Source organism: Bubalus kerabau, unplaced genomic scaffold, assembly GCF_029407905.1.
Source record: "Bubalus kerabau isolate K-KA32 ecotype Philippines breed swamp buffalo unplaced genomic scaffold, PCC_UOA_SB_1v2 scaffold_76, whole genome shotgun sequence".
Lineage (NCBI taxonomy): Eukaryota > Metazoa > Chordata > Mammalia > Artiodactyla > Bovidae > Bubalus > Bubalus kerabau.
The window spans coordinates 753,909-772,749 of NW_026577930.1; the positions used below are offsets into that span (position 1 = coordinate 753,909).

The window sequence follows — 18,841 nt, forward strand, 5'->3', positions numbered from 1 at the left end:
AATATGTGGACATCTTTTTTTGGGGTGTTAGTTCTAAAAGGTCTTGTAGGTCTTCATAGAACCGTTCAACTTCAGCTTCTTCAGCGTTACTGGTTGGGGCATAGGCTTGGATCACCGTGATATTGAATGGTTTGCCTTGGAAACGAACAGAGATCATTCTGTCGTTTTTAAGATTGCATATAAGTACTGCATTTTGGACTCTTTTGTTGACCATGATGGCTACTCCATTTCTTCTAAGGGATTCCTGCCCACAGTGTAGATATAATGGTCATCTGAGTTAAATTCACCCATGCCAGTCCATTTTAGTTCACTGATTCCTAGAATGTCGATGTTCACTCTTGCCATCTCTTGTTTGACCACTTCCAATTTGCCTTGATTCATGGACCTAACACTCCAGGTTCTTATGCAATACTGCTCTTTACAGCATCGGACCTTGCTTCTATCACCAGTCACATCCACAACTGGGTATTGTTTTTGATTTGGCTCCATCCCTTCATTCTTTCTGGAGTTATTTCTCCACTGATCTCCTGTAGCGTATTGGGCACCTACCGACCTGGGGGGTTCCTCTTTTAGTATCCAATCATTTTGCCTTTTCATACTGTTCATGGGGTTCTCAAGGCAAGAATACTGAAGTGGTTTGCCATTCCCTTCTCCAGTGGACCACATTCTGTCAGACCCCTCCACCGTGACCCATCCATGTTGGGTTGCCCCACGGGCATGGCTTAGTGTCATTGAGTTAAACAAGGCTGTGGTCCTAATGTGATTAGATTGACTAGTTTTCTGTGATTATGGTTTCAGTGTGTCAGCCCTCTGATGCCCTCTTGCAACATCTACCATCTTACTTGGGTTTCTCTTACCTTGGACATGGGGTATCTCTTCATGGCTGCTCCAGCAAAATGAAGCCACCGTTCCTTACCTTGGACGACGTCACCCCTCCTGACCTTGAACATGTAGTAGTTCCTCTCAGCCCCACTGCCCCTTGGACGTGGGGTTGCTCCTCTTGGCCACCGCCCCCGACCTTGGGTGTGGGGTAGCTCCTCTTGGCCATGCTTCTGTGCAGTTCTTCATAGCTGCTGCACTTCTGAGAAACCGCTTTCTTGAGAAACCTATATGCAGGTCAGGAAGCAACAGTTAGAACTGGACATGGAACAACAGACTGGTTCCAAATAGGAAAAGCAGTTCGTCAAGGCTGTATATTGTCACCCTGCTTATTTAACTTATATGCAGAGTACATCATTAGAAATGCTGGGCTGGAAGAAGCACAAGCTGGAATCAAGATTGCCGGGAGAAATATCAATAACCTCAGATATGCAGATGACACCACCCTTATGGCAGAAAGTGAAGAGGAACTCAAAAGCCTTTTGATGAAAGTGAAAGAGTAGAGTGAAAAAGTTGGCTTAAAGCTCAACATTCAGAAAACTAAGATCATGGCATCTGGTCCCACCACTTCATGGGAAATAGATGGGGAAACAGTGTCAGACTTTATTTTTTGGGGCTCCAAAAACACTGCAGCCATGGTGATTGCCCCCATGAAATTAAAAGACACTTACTCCTTGGAAGGAAAGTTATTACCAACCTAGATAGCATATTCAAAAGCAGAGACATTACTTTGCCAACAAAGGTCCGTCTAGTCAAGGCTATCGTTTTTCCCAGTAGTCATGTATGGATGTGAGAGTTGGACTGTGAAGAAAGCTGAGCACCAAAGAATTCATGCTTTTGAACTGTGGTATTGGAGAAGACTCTTGAGAGTCCCTTGGACTGCAAGGAGATCCAACCAGTCCATGCTAAAGGAGACCAGTCCCGGGTGTTCATTGGAAGGACTGATTCTGAGGCTGAAACTCCAATACTTTGGCCGCCTCATGTGAAGAGTTGACTCATTGGAAAAGACCCTGATGCTCGGAGGGATTGGGGGCAGGAGGAGAAGGGGACGACAGACTATGAGATGGCTGGATGGCATCACTGACTTGATGCACATGAGTTTGGGTGAACTCTAGGAGTTGGTGATGGACAGGGAGGCCTGGCATGCTGCAATTGATGGGGTCGCAAAGAGTCGGACACGACTGAGCGACTGAGCTGACTAACTGAAATACGCAGAAATATTGACTATTTAGATGAAAGGGTAGCTGGGAGGGAAGATACTGGTCAGTGACAAAAATTCTAAGAATTTTGAGTTGTTTCCAACTGGAAAAGATTCTACCTCAAGCACATTTTATGTTATGTCCTCTGGTGTGAATGTTACATGATTGTCCTTGCTAGGCAACATTTTAGTTCACTGTGATTTTCTTTATCTTGGTGTTTGGTTAATGTGTTGGGGTTCAGGGGGCTAGTGAAACAGTATGTGAAACAATTGACCAGCTTAAACTGGTTTGACCTTTTCAAATAGATTGTTGATTAATCACACCTTGAGTCATTTTACAAAGAAAGAACTGCATGTGTCCAAGAAGGAACATATGACCTCAGGATGACCCCGGAGCCAAGATCTTCAGTCTGCAAAACTCAGAGAAGAGAAATGTTGCCCCGAGGGCCATTTACAAAGTGAGAAGTCCTTCAATAAGGAAAACCTGGATCCCAGTAACCTGAGTAGCTGAAACGGACTAATTGAAGACTAGCCAATTAGCTTTCAAGTTAGAAATTCCCCTGACCCCTTAGATTTCGGGGGCTTCCCTTGTGGCTCAGCTGGTAAAGAATTTGCCTGCAACTCGGGAGACCTGGTTCGATCCCTGGGTTTGGAAAATCCCCTGGAGCAGGGAAAGGCCACCCACTCCATTATTCTGGCCTGGAGAATTCCATGGACTGTATAGTCCATGGGGTCGCAAAGAGCTGGACATGACTGAGAAACTTTCACTTCACTTCACTTAGATTGCACCCAGGCTGCTGGATTGAAGAGAAATTTGAAACCTTGCCTCCTGCACTGGTCGGCCTTGCAGTAAATCTCTTTTCTCAAAAGTTCTTGTGTTGGCTTCTGTGCGCATCTGTCAGTGAGCCCATGTTCAGTGAGTTTGGGCAGCCTAGTTGAGATTTAGGACTTGTGACCATCTGCCTGAGGCACTGTAGCCCCTGGCAGAGTGTGGGTTCTCGGCACCCACCCTGAGTGGCCACCTCGACTGAGTTTGTCTAGAGTCATCTCTCGTGTTCTTGCTTCCTCGCCATGGCACTCCGGGATCCTCAGGCCCCTTTCACTTTTAAAAAAAGAAACAGCTCCTGGATAAGATATCTTTGGGGTGAGTAAATTCATTAAAATGTCCCTGTAGCTAAATGTGCTAAATGTGGTTAAAATGTGCCTGTAGTCTAGTAATCTTGTCAGGACTGTGGGTTAGATAGGATGAGATGGTTGGATGGCATCACCAATTCAATGGACTTGAATTTGAGCAAACCCCAGAAGATAGTGAAGGACAGGGAAGCCTGGCGTGCTGCAGTCCATGGAGTCGCAAAGAGTCGGACATGACAGGGCAACTGAAGAATGACAACAACACTGTGGGACAGAGTCCCACCTAGGGGAGTTTATTCCATTTGGTTAGAATCCTAAGGCTACAACCATGGGTTAGAGAACCTGCTGAGGTACTCAAAGGATTGGGTTAGAGGTCCGAATACTGGGTTAAGGTCCCAGGCCTTTGGATTTACTTGCCTGTTTGTCTATGTCTGCTGTGTTGGGATTGGTTAATAGGAGTTGGCTTTTGGTTGACTGTGACAAAACTTTATTAAACCTGATATTAATGAGGGTCCTCTGAATCGGGAGATAAAACACCTTGCTCCTGGACTGGAAACCTTGCTTTATGGAGGTGATGGGGTTTTTTCCCCATGCCTAAGGTGATGGCCCAGAGGTATTGTGACAGATGGATATTCTATTTTTTTAAAAAAAAGTTATTGGAAAATTGTTGATTTACATTTTTGTGTTAGTTTCAGGTGTACAGCAAAGTGATTCAGTTACACATATATTCAATCTTTTCCAGATTCTTTTCCCATATAGGTTATTACAGAATATTGAGTAGAGTTGCCTATGCTATATAGGAGGTCCTGTTTGGTTATCTATTTTCTATATTGGTGGTGTGTGTATGTTCATCTCAAGCTTCTAATGTAACCCTCCCACCAAAGCTTCCCTTTTGGTAATCATAAGTCTGTTTTCAAATTGTGTGAGTGTATTTCTGTTTTGTAAATAATTACATGTGTGTCATTTTTAAAAATTAGATTGCACCTATGAGCAATATACTATGGTATTTTGTCTTTGACTTCACTCAGTGTGACAATCTCTAGGTCCATCCATGTTGCTGAAAATGGCACTCTTTCATTCTTTTTTATGGCTGAGTATTCTTCCATTGCATTTATGTATCACATCTTATTCATCTGTTGATGGACCTTTAGGTTGTTTCCATGTCTTGGCTATTGTAGACAGTGCTGCAATGAACACGGGGGTACTTGTTCCTATTCAAATTATGGTTTTTGTTAGATGCATGCCCAGATAGTCTATTTTTAAAAATTTTATTGGAGTAAAGCTGATTTACAATGTTGTTTTAGTTTCAGGTGTATAGCAAAGTGATTCAGTTATATATATACATACATTAATTCATTTTCAGTTTCTTTTCTCATATAGGTTATCAAAGAAAATTGATTAGAGTTCCCTGTGCTATGCAGGACATCCTTATTGGTTATCTATTTTATATATAGAGGTGCAAGTTTATCCCAAGCTCCTGTTTTATCCTTCCCTCACTGTGTTTCCCCTTTAGTAACCAAAATTTTGTTTTCAATGTCCGTAATTCTTTCTGTTTTGTAAATAAGTACATTTTATCACTTTTTAAAATTAGATTCCACATATGAGGGGTATATTTGTCTTTGCCTGACTTACTTCACTTAGTATGACAATCCCTAGGTCCATCCATGTTGCTGCAAATGGCATTCTTTCATTCTTAGTTATGGCTGAGTAATGTTCCTTTGTGTTTATGGACCATGTATTTATCTAATCCTCTGTTGGTGGACATTTAGGTTGCTTCCATATCTTGGCTATTGTAAATAAGGCTGTAGTGAACATTGGGGTGCTTGCACCTTTTTGAAATTATGGTTTTCTCTGGATATATGCCCGGGATTCAGATGCTGGATATTATGGTAAAATGATTTTTCTGTTTTATTTTATTGTAGTACAATTGATTTATAATGTGTTAGTTTCAGGTGTTTAACAAAGTGATTTAGTTATACCTACACATATATTCATTCATTTTCAGATTCTTTTCTCATACAGGTTATTACAGAATATTGAGTAGAGTTCCCTCTGCTATACAGTAGGTACTTTTTGGTTATTCTGAAGCGACTGAGCAGCAGCAGCATTATACACAGTAGTTGTGTATGTGGGCTTCCCAGGTAGTTCAGTGGTAAAGAATCCACCTACCAATGAAGGAGACACGAGAAGTGGGTGCAATCCCTGGATCGGAAAGATCCCCTAGAGCAGGAAATGTCAACTCACTCCAGTATTTTGGCCTGGAAAATTCCATGGACAGAGGAGTCTGGTGGGCTACAATCTATGGAGTCAGGAGGACTCAGACACAAGAGTTGTGTATGTCTATCTCAAGCTCCTAAAGTATCCCTCACCAACATTTTTCCAGTGGTAACCACAAGCTTGTTTTTGATATCCAGAAGTCTGTCTCTCTTTTGTAAACAAGTTCATTTATGTCATTAAAAAAAAAAATTAGGTTCCACGTATGATTGATATCATATGATATGTCTTTCTCTGTCTTACTTAGTATGACATTCCCTAGGTCCATCCATGTTGCTGAAAATGGCATTATTTCTTTTTTATGGCTGAATAATATTCCATTGTATATATGTACCACATCTGCTTTATTCACTCCTCTGTAGATGGACATTTAAGTTACTTCCATGTCTTAGCTAATGTAAATAGTGCTGTAATGAAGATTGGGTGCATGTATATTTATGAATCATAGTTTTCTCTGGATATGTGCCAGGAGTGGGATTACTGGATCATATGGTAACTCTATTTTTAGTTTTTCAAGGAACTTCCATAATGTTCTCCATAGTGGCTGTGTCAATTTGCATTCCCACCGAGAGTGCAAGAGTGTTCCCTTTTTTCCCCACTCCATCAGTTATTATTTGTAGATTTGGGGATGATGACCATTCTGCCTGGTGTGAGGTGATACCTCACTATAGTTTGGATTTGCATTTTTCTGATAATTAGTGATGCTGGGCATCTTTTCATGTGCTATTTGGTCATCTGTATTTCTTCTTTGAAGGAGTGTTTATTTATATCAGCTGCCCATTAATGGCTGGATTGTTTATTTGACAGAGTGTATGAACCTTTTATATATTTTGCAGATTAATCCCTTGTTGTTTAATTTATTTGCAAATATTTTCTCTCATTCTATGAGCTTTCTTTTTGTTTATGGTTTCTTTTGCTTTGTGGAAGCTTTTAATTTTAATTAGATGCTACCTATTTATTTTGATTACGAGGTGGATCAAAAATCATTGCTAAAAGAAAAAAAAATAACTGCTGCAATTTATGTCAAAGAGTGTTTTTCCTAGGTTTACCTCTGAGAATTTTATAGTGTCTGGGTTTACATTTCAGTTTTTGATCCATTTTGAGTTTATTTTTGTGTATGGTATTAGAGAGTGTTCTAATTTCATTCTTTTCCATGTAGCTGTCCAGTTTTCACAGCACCATGTATTGAAGAGACTGTCTTTTTTGGTTTGTTAGTATTTTGTTGAGGATTTTTGCATCTATGTTCGTCAGTGATATTGGCCTGTAATTTTCTTTCTTTTTTTTGGTGGTTCTCTCATTTTTCTATCAGGGTGATGGTGCCCTCGTAGAATGAGCTTGGGAGTAATCCTTCCTCTGCAAGTTTTTGGAAGAGTTTGACGTGGATAGGTACTAACTCTTTAACTATTTGATAGAATTCACCTGTGAAAGCATCTGGCCCTGGACTTTTTATTGGAAATTTTTAAATCACTGTTTCAATTTCAATACTTGTGATCAGTCTGTTCATATTCTTTATTTCTTCCTTGTTCAGTCCTGGAAGGCTGTACCTCTAAGAATCTGTCTATTTCTTCTAGTTTGTCCATTTTATTTGCATATAGTTGTCTGTAGTAGTCACTTATGATCCTTTGAATTTCACATAAATGTATTCTTAATGAAACCAGCCCTGATTACCTTGTTGTGGCGAGGGCATAAAGGTAAAATGAGGGAGTGTAAAGCAGGAAAATTCGTCCCTACCCCCAGAAGAATGTACCTTGAGCCCGGGTTAAAGGAATTTCATACAATTGGACACATTCTGGTGTTTCCTCACTAAAAATTCTAGTCCCCTTCTGTATCAACCAGAATAGCAGAGAGTTAGCTTGAACTGCTTTTATGTTTGTTTGTGTGTGTGTGTGTGTGTGATGTTAAAAATGAAATTTTACCAGGAGAAACAGCCACTGGTTGTGATGTTAAAGCCACGGGCTACACAGAGGCTTGAGGTGAATGTATTCCACCTGCAAATTGCTCAGACGTCTAGATTTGCTTGTCTGTGATCTCTGCTGGAGGGATAAAATGTTTTGGTCATCTACCAGAAAGATTAAACCACAACATGCTCAGAAAGAGGGTGAGAAAATTGGTGTTAAATGTATGTGTGCCTGAATTGCTCTCTGAAACTAAGCTCTGACTGAGTTTAAAACAGCTTCAGGATGGGGAACACATGTATACCTGTGGCGGATTCATTTTGATATTTGGCAAAACTAATACAATTATGTAAAGTTTAAAAATAAAATTAAATAAAAAAAAATAAAACAGCTTTCTCTTTCACTTTCTTCAATGTGATGCAATGCATCTTCCACCGTCCTCCTCATGCCATATGTTTTTCAAGGTGGAGAGTGAGACAGAGCCTGAAATTCCATTGGACCTTTTCAGTAGACAAGCATGCCCTCAGCACATGGCAGGGCAGAAATATTAGGAGCCTCTGACCAAATGGGCTCCAGTCTTGGAACTGGTGGGACAGATTCCTTCGAAGTTGGGTAGCATGTGTAACTCTCAAGCTACAGTTGGACAGCCACCTCTAATGCAAAACTTATCAAGGTTCTTTAAGTGAATCCTCAGATCCAAGCTGGTCACTTTTGAGACTGTCTATTCGTTTTAGTGGCTTCTCCAGAGAATTCATACAGCCAAGGCTTCCCAGAAACCAAACTAGGAGATGGAATTTGGTCCTAAATTAAGGGAGATGCCTCTACTTTGCCTTTTTCTTCCTAGAAAGGAACAAAGTGCTCTGAGCCACAGATAGACAAGCCCTGATGGCTTTCCTACAGCTCTTATGAATGCAAGGGTTTTCCAGGGGAAGCCAACATTTCTGCCTCATCCAGAGACCTCAAGCTCCTGATAAGAATGCTGGTTGATGTCAGCTGCAATCCATGAAGGCTGTGAAGAGGCATCAAGCATTGGTTGAGGCAGATTGTCCAGGCTCTGTTTGCTGGCCAAGATGTAAACTATTTTGAGCACTACAGTGGAAGAAATCGGTCAACTGCAGAGCAGTTGGGGCTGATGAGTGGCCAGGAAGAGCCAAGACAGCTAACCCAATAGGAATAAAAGTCCATCCAGGCACCCAAACTCCAAACTTAAAGCAATAGCCTATAAAGAGACATGTGAAGGAAGTTAAATCTCTGATAATTACGTTTCTTAAATACCAATTAATCCAACCTTGTCAATGCTTATATAATACTCCAGTCTGGTTGGTACAAAGATTTGAGACCTGGGATTATCATGGCAACCCACTCCAGTACTCTTGCCTGGAAAATCCCATGGATGGAGAAGCATGGTGGGCTACAGTCCATGGGGTCGCAAAGAGTCAGACACAACTGAGTGACTTCTCTTTCACTTTTCAGAGAATTGAGAATGATTTCCCGCAAGATTGAAGAATGTACAAAGAGAGATGGAGGGGATTGAAACATAAAACATCGACCAATTTAAACTTGTTTTGCTTCCTTAAAACAAGTTGTTGGTTAATGCAACCTTGAATTATTTTTAGAGACAGCACCGGGCATGTGCAAAAAGGAGCCCCTGTTTCCAGGATGACCCCCGAACCAAGAGGGTTCAGCCTGTGGAACTCTCAGAGTAGGAATGTTGCCATGGGAGAACTGTATGAAGTCCTTCAATATGGAAAATCTGGCTTCTAGCAGCATGAATAGCTTACATGAACTAATTCAAGACTAGCCAATTAGCTTCCAAGTTTGCAGTTCCCCTGCTGCTGCTGCTAAGTTGCTTCAGTCAGGTCCGACTCTTTGCGACCCCATAGACAGCAGCCCACCAGGCTGCCCCGTCCCTGGGATTCTCCAGGCAAGAACACTGGAGTGGGTTGCCATTTCCTTCTCCAATGCATGAAAGTGAAAGTGAAAGTGGAGTCACTCAGTCGTGCCTGACTCTTAGCTCATGGACTGCAGCCTACCAGGCTCCTCTGTCCATCAGATTTCCCAGGCAAGAGTACTGGAGTGGGTTGCCATTGCCTTCTCTGGAAGTTCCCCTAAATCCTTTAATTTTACCCCAAACTCTGGATTGAGGAGACAGATTTGAGAGCCCTGCCTCATGTCTTCTTGCCATTCAACCTTGGAATAATTTTTTTCTCCCAAAAGCCTGTTCCATAGTATTGGCTTCTATGTGCATCAGGCAGCGAGCCCTTGTTGGGGAACACTAGTGACTGATAGGCCTGGAATTAGATTCCTCTCTGAATTCCTCTAGATCCGACACTGTTAGACTCCTCTTGACCCTAAGCAGAGCTTGTGTTCCTTAACACTCAAATGTATCTTGGGATAAAAGTAAGGACTCGGGATATACTCCATTACACTTCTTTAGGCAGAAAGCCTTGAAGGCTACCTAAGGAAATGACGGCAATAAGGAGAAGAAACAGATGATAGGGACAATAAGATTTTATCTCTATGCAGTGTCAGATAACCTCAATTAGAACAGCACAAAGCCATCTTGGATGGCTCCTTTCCTTTAGAAGTGTGCGCATATCTCAGATATGGTGGGTAGGGTTCTAGATCACTGCAATAAAGTGAATATTGACATAAAGTAAATCACAGGAATTTCAGGGTTTCCCAGTGCTTATAAAAGTTGTTAACCCTATTGTACACCTACTGGAAAATGTCTAAAAACTATACATACCTTAATCTTAAATTTGGAGAAGGAAATGGCAACCCACTCCAGTGTTCTTGCCTGGAGAATCCCAGGGACAGGGGAGCCTGGTGGGCTGCCATCTGTGGGGTCGCACAGAGTCGGACATGACTGAAGCGACTTAGCAGCAGTAGCAGCAATCTTAAATTATAATACAGTTACAATGTAACAAAGAGAACTGATCAGAGCACCATAAGAAATAAAATAAGGAAAGAGTTTAAAATATTTAAAGAAGTAACAAAATGTGGCACAGGGACCCCAAGTGAACACATGGTTTTGGGAAAATGGTACCGTAGACATGTTCAATGCAGGGTTACCATAAACTTTCATTTTGTAACAAAACACAGTATTTGTGAATTATGATTAAGTGAAGTACAATTTTTAAAGGTATGCCTATTAATCAATTAAAACAATTCACATAAGAGTCTGACTCTGCCTTTTTTAAAATATTAGTTTGTTTTAATTGGAGGCTTATTACTTTACAATATTTTGGTGGTTTTTGCCATACGTTGACATGAATCAGCCACAGGTGTACATATGTGCCCCCCCATCCTGAATCCTCCTCCCACCTCCCAAAAAGATGGTTCAGCATTTTTCTCTGAACGTACCTGATCCTGCCCCCTGCCTTCTGTGGCAATTCCCCATCTCACCTCAAGTATGGGACATGAAACTGTAAGGTTTGCATTAGGGACACTTCTCAAGATTTTACAGGCATGTGGTGTTCCCCAGGAATCATTTAATCCAAGAGATAGACAAAATGAGGGCCCCCATGAGTGAGGACTGAAGAGACAACCACCCTTAAATATAGGTCATTCAGAGACCTGCCCAAATTTGCTCTCAGGCCTAGATTGCCCAGACAGGACATTCCCTCTTATAAGCCTTGTAGTTCTCTGTGAGGTCAAAAAAGAATGGCCTCAGTTCAGTAGAGGGAGAATCTCAGGTTGGAGGATCAGGTTCCAGGACTGGCCAGGACCATGGTGAGGTCCCTGAGTGAAGAGAGAAGTATCACTAGACCCACAAATGAGGAGGCTTTACAGACCCCTGCCCCTATTCTTAACCCCAGAGGCTCTAGGCAGAATTATAAGGATGAGAAGCCTCTTCATTTCTATCTGGTCTCAGTGAGGGAAAGGCCTTTTCTATCAGGATCAAACCTCAATTCTGAGGAGGGTGGCATCTTGGCCATCACCATCGGGAAAATGAGGACCATCAGTGCTGATGAGAGGGTCTCTCCCACCAAGGAGGAAGGCTCACCGAGTGGCGCTCCCTGTCAAGGAGAGATGCTCAGAGAAGTGCCCTGATTCCCCACTAGGGACTCAGAGAGGTGAGGGCTTGGTTTGGGGGCAGGAGGACTCAAGTCCATAGTGCAAAGGGTCCCAGGCTCTGACAGACGGTGCAGGGAGGACCCTAAGGGATGACCCAGGGACTGCTGAACACTGAACGATGGGATCCCCACAGAGCCCTGCCCCTGCCATCATCCCTCAGAGATCCCACACAGGGTAGCCATCACTGGAATTGGCTCCCCCCAACTTCCGTGCTGGTGGCAATGAGCTCTGACTGCTGTTCAGGGTGTTTGTTTAAACGAGAGTGGATTCCCAGGACTGACCTGAAGGCAAGGTGAGGACCTGAATGTGGAGTCAAGGGACCGTTGCCCCTCCTGTAACAAAGCAAAACCCATAAAGGCTCGCCTCTGTGGTCAGCAGGGGACGGTTCCTACAACGCTGTTAGGCTTACTTCTTTGGTAAATCTTGATCTAAGAGCTTCTTTAAGATCTAAGAGATTACTTGATTCTTGTAATGAAGGAAACCTAGGCCCTGGAGTTATCCAGTCACAGGGAGAGCCCTGAGTGCTAACAGGCCACGGGCAGTAAAGATGGTGACAGAAAGCAGCACCCTTGCACTCAATTCCCGGACTTCCCGCTGAACTCTAGGAGGTGAAGCTTTGTTTGGACGCTTGTGGACACAGTTCAGTAAAGGAAGGTGTGTTATTCTCTGATAGATAGGAAGATGGGGATGCCAAATGAGGACCACAGAACAACCACGCCCACCCAGATTCTCCCCCACCCCTACTGTACTGTCTGAGACCCTGAGCATCATGGTGGGATATGAGTCATCCTGACTTCTGTTCTACAGTTTCCAGGAAGTACAGACTTCGGGTCGAGGGCCTGGCCTCTGGCCAGTGGAGGGTGGATTCCAAGTGCTGGTCCAGAGTCAAGGTGAAGACTGAGTCAGGATTGAGGCAGGGGCCACTCAGCCCATAACAAAGAGGGCCACACCAAGTCTCACTGCTGCTGTAAGCCCTGGGAAGCCCTGGCAGAGCCATAAAACTGAATTCAGCCCAGGAAGTCTCAGAGATGGGAGGGCTTTGGTCAGAAGTAGCCCCTGCTTGCAGATGGAGGATACCTCAGTCCTGACTGCAGTGAAGTGAGTGCCCTAAGTACTGACTGGGGACCCCTCCCCATTTAGGGGTGGTATCATAAAGCAGAGCGGCTATGTATCTGGGAGGCTCCGGCGAGGGGGTAGTCACATATGTAGTACCCTCACTGCCCCTCCAGGGACTCGTGGTATTCAGGACTTTGCTCTGAGGCTGAACTACCCAGGTTATTGGTGGGAGGAGTCCTGAGTTCTACCCACACCTGAGCAAGGACTAAGGTGGACACCGACTCTAAACTTAAGTTCTCATAAATTTTGGCCCTTTTCCATGCAGAAACCTAGAGTATCTGTGAAGATGAGCGGTCTTCTCACTTCCGTCTGGAGAGTTCAGAGAAGCGAGGGTGGTGGACTAAGTGAATGACCTCAATTATGCCAAGGTAGGAGGCCCAGGGCTTCAGAGGAGTCAGGGTGAGGACCCTAAAAGAACTGATGATTGCACTCACCCACCAACAGGGGAATCAATAGAGAGTACCCTCTGCACCACCCTCACCCACCGCACAGCCCTGAGAAGCCCAGGCATGGAAGTCAGGTGTATGTGAACCCTCCATTCTGATGGTATGGGATTGGTGAGAGCCTTTGTCTGAGAGGAGTACACCAGGGCAGCAGACACGGGTGTCCAAGGCTCTACCTAGAGCCAAGGAAAGACCCTGAAAGAGGACGGAAAACCCTAGTGAGCCCAGGACAGAGTTCCCTAGAGCTGACTGCTGTGGATGCCCCCTGCCAGGGACACTGGGCTGAGGTACCTCTTCACTTCTTCAGGTATCACAGGAAGATGAGGACCAGCCTCTGGGGTAAAAGCTTAGAGCCGCACAGAGGAGGGGGCCCTGCGCCTGCCGAAAGTTGATACGATTGTCCTGAATATGAACCGAGAGGACCCCCACCCTCCAGAATGGAAAGGGTTAACCTCAAGGACTGGCCCACTGCTCCTCAGCCCCAGGAGGCAGCTGGCAGGGCTGGCAGGCTGCAGCCTGAGTCTCAATTATTTTGACAGAGTTCTCAAGAGGACAGGGTGATCAGATCAGGAGTCCTCTGGGTTTGTAGAGCAGTGCCCACATGGAAACCTGCAGAGTGGGCCTTCTTAAAGGCCGAGTGGTGCCTCCCTGCCGCGGGCACTCACACCCTCTCATCCTCTCTCCTCTCTGCCCAGATCACGTGCTGTTCTACCTGCACTCCTGCCTGTTGTCCTGACCACAGTCACCATGCCTCGGGGTAAGAAGGCTAAGCTCCACACCTGTGAGAAACGCCGCCAGGCTCAGCATGGCACCCAGGATCTGAGGGGCACTCAGGTCACTGCCACCACGATGGAAGCACTCTCATCTTCTTCCAATCCTGGTCCTGGGGTTGATGCTAAGGGAAAGTCCGGTGCTAGGTCTGGTAACCATCTCAAGAGTCCTCGGAGGGCCCTGACCACCACCACTGTGCCTGCAGGTGTTTCTCCCACAAGATCATCCAAAAGAGCCCTTGGGAAATTTAGGAAAACACATAATTCCTCTCAGGCCCCTCTCTCCAATGTGCGGTCTGGAAGACACTCACTAACCAGGCCAACGAGTCTGTTGGTGTAGTTCCTGTTAATGCATATATAAGATGAAAAAGCCCATTAGGAACGTGCATATGCTGAAGATCATCGATAAAAAGTACCACATAGATTCCCCAGGATCCTCAAAAGAGCTTCTGAGCGCATGGAGGTGGTATTTGGTATTGACATGAAGAAAGACAACACTGCCAAGCATTCTTATGTCCTTGTCAGCAAGATGAATCTCCCCCGCAATGGGATCGTGCACCGTGGCAGGGGTTTTCCCAAGACCGGTCTCCTGATGAATCTCCTGGGTGTGATCTTCATTAAGGGCAACTGCGTCACAGAGGAAGACATCTGGGATTTCCTGGGTAAGATGAATATCTATGCTGGGGAGAGGCACTTCTTAGTTGGGGAGCCCAAGAAGCTCATCACCCAAGATTTGGTGCAGCTGAAGTATTTGGAATATCGGCAAGTGCCTGGCAGTGATCCAGCATGCTATGAGTTCCTGTGGGGTCCAAGAGCACACACTGAAACAGCAAGATGAGAGTCCTGGAGTTCCTGGCCAGGATTAACTGTTTGGATCCCAGTGCCTTCCACTTTTGGTATGAAGAGGCTTTGAAAGATGAGGAAGAGAGGGCCCAAGCCAGCGGATGTCCCAGTGTTCCTCCAGCAGTTCCTTCCATACATAGTGAAGCTGAGGCAAATTCTGCACTTTGAGGCTCAAGAAAGGAGTCAGTGTTCCAAGTAGTATAGGACTGGACCTCACCAAGGGTTCATAGTGTAAAATACCTTGGTGTTTCTGTAGTGTATAGGGAATTTAGAAATAAATCTATGTTTTTATGTTCTTGCTGCTTTTCAAATGTTGCTACTAAATGAAAGTTTATCTAGCCTATAATCTAAGTGTATGAATTCATGAATCACACTTACAGTTGTTTATCAGTCTTAAGGATAAGAGATTTTTATATTGTGTAAAGCAAATGGGGAAGCTTCCATCTTATTTAGTAAGCTGGTTCAAGATAGCATAGCATTGCAATATGTTATTTCCTTGAAAATTTGAAAAAGTTAAGCAGTAAAATATGTGGGATCAAGAAACATAGGAAAAGGAATATGGTCCGTATTTGGTTTCCTCATCCTTTGTACTCTTTGTTTTACAAAATTATAAATGACAGTATATGCTTGGTTAATTCAAAAATGTAGAATTAAATTCTAATAATTTGAACCTCATGCTCACAGGCTCACTTATTCCCTAAACAGTAATTGAGCCTCTGCTCGTAGAAGACTCCATGCTAGTACTTGGAGAGCTGAGAAAAAGATCTAGGCATTGACCATAAAATTATAGAGTCGAGAAGCAGCTGTCATGTAAAGGAAATGGTGACATGACAGCAGTCAAATGTGAATTCCCTGATGCAAGGTAGTGGTGGGCCTCGGGAAAGTGTAAGTCTTTCAGTGGGAAGTAATTATAAGTTGAGTGCATGGCGGGCTGGATGAGGCTGTGGTAATCGTGACCAGGGACCAGGTTCTCACATGGTGGGCTGCATAGTGTAAAGACAAAGCCTGGGATGGGAAACTGCCCTTAACAGTTACAGGCACACTTCACTCTGTTGCATGTTGCTTTATTGTATTTCACAGGTACTGCTTTTCTTTTCTTTGTTCTTTTTCTTTACCAAATTAAAAGTGTGTTAGTCAACCTTGCTTCCAGCAAGCCTTTCGGCTCCATGTTTCCATCACCTTTGCTGACTTCATGTCTGTGTGTCACGTTTTGATACCTCTTGCAGTGTTCACACCCTCAGCAGCAAAAATGATGGACTCAGTGAAGGCTCACATAATGGTTAGCATCTTTTTTCTTTTAGCAAAGAGGTGTTTCTATTTAAGACATCTATATTGTTCTGAGGCACAATGCTATTGCCCACTTAATAACCTATAGTATAGTATAAACATAAATTTTATGAAAGCACTGGAAACCAAAAAATTTGTATGACTCAATTGTGATATGGACTTTCCTTTGGGGGAGGAGACCCAAACCTGCAGCATTTTCTGAGTCTGCCTGGGATTATGAGTAAATCAGAGAGAAATCATGTGAAGCTGGCATGGAATGTGTCCTGTGCTCTCATTCCAGTACAGGGAAACCCTGTGCAGATTAGATGGTTTATTCATGTTGTCTTCTGTCTTTGGCGTTTCCCAGAAATCAGGGTGGCACTCCCCTGAGGTGGGATGATAACTTGAAGTCGCTGGACTGGCGTACTCTGCCCTCGGTGGGGGATCTAGAGCCCACACCACTAAAAAAATAATAATAATTGAAATCAAGTTATCTTGACTGTAATATGGCAAGCAATTGGGAAGGAATAGACACTTTTGGGTGGTTAAATGAATGAAAGTGGGAGTGGTTTATGAAAAAGGTCAAGTGAGAGATAGGTAAGATTGGGGCCTTTGAAACATTTTGGAGCTTTGTGTTACATCGGCTGAGGATGTCTACCTCATGGTGACCTTCAGTGGCATACTCTTAACTGGGATATGCTAGGTTTCCTTGCTAACCAGTATTTTTCTGATTTATTTATTGATGAGTTTGGAGAAAAGTCTACTCCTGTGAAATGACCACCACAGTTTATGCCATAAACATATCCATTACCTCCAAAATTTCCCTCTCATCCTTTTTTAAGTTTATTTTTTATCGGAGTTTAGTTGCTTTACAATATCGTGTTGGTTTCTGCCATACATCAACATGAATCGGCCATAGGTATACATATGTCCCCTCCCCCTTGAACATCCCCCCACCTCCCACTCCTCCCCACCCATCTAGGTTATCACAGAGCACCATTTTGAGCTCCCTGCATCACACAGCAAATCCCCATTGGCTGTCGATGTTCCATATGGTAATGTGTATGTTTCAGTATTACTCTCGGTTTGTCCCTCCCTCTCGTCCACCCCTGTGTCACCAAGTCTGTCCTCTACGTCTGCATCTCCATCCTGCCCTGCAAATACATTCATCAATGCTGTCTCCTAGATTCCCTGTATATGTGTCAGGATATGATGTTTATATTTCTCTTTCTGACTTTCTTCACTCTGTATAATAGGCCCTAGGTTCACCCACTACATTGGAACTCACTCAAATATGGTCTTTTTATGGCTGAGTAGTACTTCATTGTATACAGAAACCAGAATTCTTTATCCATTCGGTGATGTACATCTAGGTTGCTTCTCTGTCCTATCTGTTATAAATAGTGCTGCAATGAACATTGGAGTACATGTGTCTTATTCAGTTATGGTTTCCTAAGGGTTTATGCTCAGTAGTTGGATGGTTGAGTCATGTGGTAGTTTTAGTCCGAATTTTTAAGGAAACTTTATACTGTTCTCCATAGAGGCTGTATCAATTTACATTCCCACCAACAATGCAAGAGAGTTCCCTTTTCTCCACACCCTCTCCAGCATTTATTGTTTATAGACTTTTTGATGATGGCCATTTTGACAGATGCCTTCTCACCCTTTATGTTTTATGTCAGGGATAAGAACACTTGCCATAAGATTTGACCTCTTAGAGAGTGTACAAAATGGTATTTTTAGCTATAAGCTCTATATTATATAGTAGATCCCTAGAACTTATTCATTTTGTATAATTAAACTTTGTAACTTTTGATTAATACTAGAATTGGAATACTGCCTGCTGTATCAGTGAATAAACACTGTCAGTTATCGACAGTTGCAGCCACCACGGATGGTGAACCCTGAGGGAACACAGGATGTAAAAATACAGGAAACGGGCCCCAGATATGTGAAGTTCATATCAAAGGAATGATTTCAGTGAGCCCCGATTCTTGCATCTTTCCATATATGGAAAAGGGCTAAATTCCTTAACCAGGGTTATCTGGTTTTCCTTCATTTATCATAATCTTTTGATATTCAGACTACCTGCCCTTTGTTGCAAAACTTCTATGTAACCTGGCTCCTCCCCTCCCTTCTTTGGAGCAGTTCTCTCAGGGTTACTCGAGACGCTGCCTCCTGGGATGAAGTCCTAAATGTTTGTACCAAAGAGAACATACCTGTCAGCTTTTAGGTTGTGAATGTTTTTTTTTTTCTTTTAATTTATTTATATTAATTGGAGGCTATTTACAATATTGTAGTGGCTTTTGCCATACATTGACATGAATCAGCCATGGGTGTACATTGTTCCCTTTCCTGACCCCCCTCCCACCTCCCTCCCCATCCCATCTCTCAGGGTCATTCCAGTGCACCAGCCCTGAACACCCTGTCTCATGTATAGACTGTGAATGTTTTTTAATTCTATAATTCCTTCTCATTCACCCTCCCATAGACCATGGTAACCACCACTCTGCTCTCTGTTTTTTTGACTTTGACCATTTTTGATTCTTCATCTAAATGGCATGCAGTATTTGTCCTTCTGTGTCTGGCTTATTTCACTGTAGCAGAAGGTCCTCTAGGTTTATGCACGCTGTCATAACTGGAGAGGTTAGCTTCTTTTTAAGGCTGAATGGTGTTCCATTATATGTATATTTTGCATCTTCTTTATCCATTCATCTGTCACTGGACACCTAGGCTGCTTCCCTTTCTTGGCCATTGTGAGTAGTGCTGCAATGAACATGGGAGTGCAGAGCTCTCTTCGAGGTCCTGATTTCATTTCCTTTGGATAGTAGTGGAATGTGGAAAGTATTATGTGTTATTTTTGATTTTTTGAGGAACTGCTACACTGTTTTCCCTGTAAATTGGCTGTACCAATTTATATTCCTACCAGCAGTGTTGAATATGTAT

At 43.4% G+C, this 18,841-nt stretch overlaps 1 pseudogene; it reads left to right on the forward strand.

Moving 5' to 3' along the window:
• The first annotated feature begins 2,655 nt into the window (after nt 1-2,655).
• On the forward strand, nt 2,656-15,289 carry LOC129641126 (melanoma-associated antigen B3-like; annotated as a pseudogene).
• Nucleotides 15,290-18,841: the final 3,552 nt, after the last annotated feature.